A 5,666-nucleotide genomic window follows, 5' to 3' on the forward strand; every position below is an offset into this window, starting at 1 on the left:
TAGACAAGACGGCGAGGACACTAAGCGCGAGGAATAAGAGAAAGGGCTGACAACAAGTCACAGCCACCGGACGACCGGTCCTTACCAGATGTCCGACGCCTGGAGGTTCAGCCTGCCAGAACAGCTATAGCTGAGGAACTCTTCAGCAACCGAACGATCGACCGAGACCAGATGATGTAGGGTGGAACCCTAAGTGACCCATCTTTCACGAAAGGAGCGGATCCCGCGAAGAACACGACGAACACGAGGGGAATCACGAGGGGAAACAGAATAGGAAACATGAGAGAATCACTCAAACCAACAAGATTTAGTCACACATGTGCTAGATCCTTGAAACACAAAGAGATACACGATCCAAATCCAACAAAGGACGATACATGGGGTAACCGGTTCTTCTCCGTAAGGAGGTCTTGAATCCACAAGGGATCTTCCCGTGAGGGGTTTTGAATCCAAGATGGATCTTCTCCAAAGAGGGGCCGCGGTCTCTCTCGTGGAGTAGATCCATAATGGATGAGCAGAGCTCTATCTCTAATGAGCTACTACTTTGCTGACCCTCAAATGGTGGAGGTGGAGGAGTATATATAGTCTAGGGCCACGAAGGGGTAAGTGAGTGTGACGCCCCGAGTCTGTTGTGCCAGATATTTTCCAGTTATTCGCCGGCGTTGCCATGTCATTTGCTTGCGTGTTGCATTTCATCATGTCATCATGTGCATTACATCATCATGTTTTCAAAACTTGCATTCATGCGGGTCTCCTCGTTCTCTCCGTTGTAGGTTCTGAGCCCAGACAGACTTGCACGCGCCCACGGCACGTCCGAAATAGTATTTTATAAGTGGCCGGAAAATGTTCTCGAAATGGGCTGAAAGTTGGCGTGCGGTGTTGTTTTGTTGTCAATAGGTCACCTGCCAAGTTTCATCGCATTCGGAGTTCGTTTGATGCCCCAACGGATAACTATAGCAGCAGTATAGCCGGTCTAACATCCGACGTTTCCGGTCTCCGAAAACTGTTGCCGGGCCCTCTCTCTCTCTTATCTCCTCTCAGCCTTGCCACAGCCCACCTAGTCCAACCACCTACCCCTTTCGCATCCGGAGCCGTCCGATGCAATCGCACGGTCCGAAAACCCCTCTTTGCTCAGTGCACAAACCCGCTCTCGTGCATGTCCGAAACTGTCCCAGACCCGACCCGAGCAGTCGTGACCGATGGGTCCGGATCATCCCCAAACATCTACAAAACATGACCGTTTTCTTATTTAGACTTCCTAACCTATTTTTTAGCCGTCCGTTTTAGATCAAAGGGCTTCCATTAGTCTGCTTTTAGATCCATTTGCTTTATAAACTAGACAAACCCTAAATTCTAGGCACCTTGTCCCATCCTTCCCACTCCGCCGCCATCTTCCTCGGGATCCCTCCTGATCCACCCACCTACCTCCATCGTTTTCCCCAATGGCCCAACCAGCACTCGAGGCTTCCCCTCGATCCAATCCTGCAGCCTCCTCCCGATTCACCAGTCAGCCACCACCATAATCTTCAAATCCATCGATCCACCCAACCACGCGTCTTGCTCCTCCTGTGCACCCCACCTTCGCCCGTTGTGCCTCGTCGGACCGGCCTCCTCGGAGACCAGCGCCATGGAAGCCTCCAGATGGACCCCGGCCTCCTCCTCGCCTCGTCGGTGCATGCTGTCAGGTCGCCGTCTCGTTTTTCTCCTCCTCCTTTCCCTTTATTTTCTCTCCCGTGCTCTCTCTCTAATCCTTCTCCCTCTCCATGCGTTTGCTTTCTGTGCCAGGATCCGCATCAAGCGTTGGCCGGCCTGAGCCTCCCTTCTCCCTCCGCCTTGCCCTCCTCGCCGGAGTCCCAGCACCGCCGCCGCGGATCTTCAGCGCCGCCTCCTCAAGCTCGTCCGCCGTCCACTGCTGCGACCAGGAGCGCTGCTGCCCGTCTTCGATGTCACCAAAGGGCCCCCAAGCGCCATGGCCTGGGCTCGGCCTTGAGGTCCTCAGCGCCGCTGTGGCTGCTGCTTGCTCCGTCGACGTAGCCGCAAGCTCCTGACGCCATGCCGCTACCTTGTTGACCCCGTCGACCGGCGCCACCAGCCTCATCAGCTTCGAACGCACGCGCGCCTGCCTCCCTTGCCTCGCCACCTCGTCATTATTCCGGCCAACTCCGGCAAGCCGCCGGCGAACTGGCTGACCCCGAAGACCCATCGCCGCCCTGCTGCCATATCCCGTTCCTGCCGCCAAGTTCACGACATGGCCTCTACATCCTCTGCTTCGAGCAGCAGGATGAGCGCTCGCCCGGGGTGCGTTGACCGCGTCCAGTTGCATCGGCCGCAACCCCGAGCTGGTCTTTTCCCCGCTCGCCTGCCAGGCCTGCCTGCGTCCCTCTCCAAGGCCTCGAGGCCCGTTGTGAGCAGCTCCCCGCGCCCTAGTCCTGATCTCCGCTTTGGGCCCAGATCTGTTTTTTCTTCAGTTCAGCGAATTTGCTAAATATCCAGGGATTTACGGATTTGCAGAAAAACCCTTGCACTTCATGCATATAAAAACTCATCAACTGTGCATCATATTAAAATGTTTTATACATGTAACTTGCTTAGAATTTTGCCTAGTTTCATAATATGCCACTTTCTTCCATGTTTAAAATGTTTAAAATGACGTTTGCTTTAATTTGCTTAAATAACATGCTAAAATGATTTAATTCATAACTAATTAACTGTAGCTCGGATTTAATTAATCTTTATACGTAAATGGGGTAGAATTTTTCCTAGTTTAACATGGTGACATTGATTTGCATGTTTAACAACTATAAAATTGTGTTTAGGGCAGAACAGTACCAAACCTTAAAATATGCACATGAGGAGTTTTCGGACTTGTTGTTTGTTGTTCCGGCCTCATTTAAACTTGCCTAGATAGGTAGTTTTATTTATGCTTCACCTCTTGCCATGCTAACCAACATTTAATATTGTTGAGTACATAAATGAGAGAGAACTAAATAAGTCACGTGGTGTTTCGTCACTATGCAACGGAGTTGCATATTGAGCTCCACTTAATTTGTAGGATTGTTTGTGCACTTTGCCATGCCATGCTTCATTAAACCGGACATGCGTCATACTTGGTTGTGCATCATGCCATGTTTCTGTGGTGGTTGTTCACTATGTCATTTGCTTCTTTCCGGTGTTGCCTCTTCGGGTTAGTTCCGATAATGTCGCGTTTGTGAGGATCCGTTCGACTTCGTCCGTTTGTCTTCTTCATGGACTCGTTCTTCTTCCTTGCGGGATTTCAGGCAAGATGACCATACCCTCGAAATCACTTCTATCTTTGCTTGCTAGTTGCTCGATCTATTGCTATGGCGTGATACCTACCACTTGCTTTATCATGCCTCCCATATTGCCATGTCAAGCCTCTAACCCACCTTTCCTAGCAAACCGTTGTTTGGCTATGTTACCGCTTTGCTCAGCCCCTCTTATAGCGTTGCTAGTTGCAGGTGAAGATGGAGTTTGTTCCATGTTGGAACATGGATTTTTTGGGATATCACAATATCTCTTATTTTAATTAATGCATCTATATACTTGGTAAAGGGTGGAAGGCTCGGCCTTATGCCTGGTGTTTTGTTCCACTCTTGCCGCCCTAGTTTCCATCATACTGGTGTTATGTTCCTTGATTTTGCGTTCCTTACACGGTTGGGTGTTTTGGGGATCCCTTGACAGTTTGCTTTGAATAAAACTCCTCCAGCAAGGCCCAACCTTGGTTTTACCATTTGCCTCACCACCCCGTACTTTTCCCTTGGGAGTCGCGCTCTCGAGGGTCATCTTTATTTTGAGCCCCCCCGGGCCAGTGCTTGTCTAAGTGTTGGTTCGAACTAGAGTCCTTTGCAGTGCCACCTCGGGGAAACTTGAGGGCTGGTTTTAGTTGTACGGAGCGCTCATCCGGTGTTGCCCTGAGAACGAGATATGTGCAGCTCCTATCGAGATGTCGCCGCATCGGGCGGTCTTGCTGGTCTTGTATTACCATTGTCGAAAAGTCTTGTAACCGGGATTCCGAGCCTGATCGGGTCTTCCTGGGAGAAGGAATATCCTTCGTTGACCGTGAGAGCTTGTGATGGGCTAAGTTGGGACACCCCTGCAGGGTTTTGAACTTTCGAAAGCCGTGCCCGCGGTTATGGGCAGATGGGAATTTGTTAATGTCCGGTTGTAGAAAACTTGAAACTTAACTTAATTAAAATGCATCAACCGCGTGTATAGCCATGATGGTCTCTTTCTGGCGGAGTCCGGGAAGTGAACACGGTTCTTGTGTTATGCTTGAATGTAAGTAGTTTCAGGATCACTTCTTGATCACTTCTAGTTCACGACCGTGCTTTGCTTCTCTTCTCGCTCTTATTTGCGTAAGTTAGCCACCATATATGCTAGCGCTTGCTGCAGCTCCACCTCATTACCCCTCTCCTACCCATAAGCTTAAATAGTCTTGATCTCGCGGGTGTGAGATTGTTGAGTCCCCGTGACTCACATATTACCTCCAAAAACCAGATGCAGGTGCTGATGATGCCATTCCAGGGATGCGACAGAACTCAAGTGGGAGTTCGACGAGGACTCAGGACGTTACTACGTTTCCTTTCCAGACGATCAGTAGTGGAGCCCAGTTGGGCGATCGGGGATCTTATGCATTTGGGGTTGTCTTTATTTTGGTTCCGTAGTCGGACCTTGATTGTATTCTGGATGATGTAATGCTATATTTATGTATTATGTGAAGTGGCAATTGTAAGCCAACTCTGTATCTCTTTCTTATTCAGTACATGGGATGTGTAAATATTACCCCTCTTGCGACATGCCTACAATGCGATTATGCCTCTAAGTCGTGCTCCGACACGTGGGAGATATAGCCGCATCGTGGGTTTTACAAGTTGGTAATCAGAGCCTTCCCCAACTTAGGAGCCCCCTGCTTGATTGAATCACTTGCGTTGTTGAGTCTAGAAAAATGTTTTGAGTCTTATAGGATTATATATATCGAAGAGTAGGATTCTTTTTATTCCTTAGTCCCTTCGTCGCTCTGGTGAGGCCTCCTAACATAGAGTTTTGACTCTTCTCTCCTCAAATTTCACAATTTTTTTAGGATCACGCAGGTATCTTGGAATTGTTTCGATGGTTTTGTGATGAGAACATTGTTCTTGGTGCCTCCCGACATTTAGGGGTTGTGGCAGTGTCCCGGGGAGTTGAGCTCCGAGGTGTTGTCGTCACAATTTTATCGTTGCAGTTCTGGAATACCTGAGTTTCGTCGACATCAAAAATCTCTTTTATGCAGTTGTTGGTGAGATAACCTCGACGCCACCCAGTATTGGGGCGGGAGTTCGGGAGTATTGCCATAACTCGTATAACGGATGCTTCTCGAAGGTTGAGGTAAACAATTTCCGAAGGTTTCTTGGTTATGTGTTGAAGGATGGATACAACTAGATGTAGGAATTGCTAGTTTTGGGTGAGATATTATGCTTCCCCTGTATCCCCAACACCTGATTGCATAACCAGAAAGTTTCGGGAGTTTATAAGTGGGAATTCAAGTAGCTCCTAGGATATCTTTCCGACAGATGTATGATATGAAATTGGGGTTCGACGTCTACTGGTCCGCCTATCCACGGTTGGTTTTACAGTGGTCTCGTTGTGTCTTAAAGAGTCCTTGGCTA

Source organism: Triticum urartu, chromosome 2 (assembly GCF_003073215.2).
Source record: "Triticum urartu cultivar G1812 chromosome 2, Tu2.1, whole genome shotgun sequence".
Classification (NCBI taxonomy): Eukaryota; Viridiplantae; Streptophyta; class Magnoliopsida; order Poales; family Poaceae; genus Triticum; species Triticum urartu.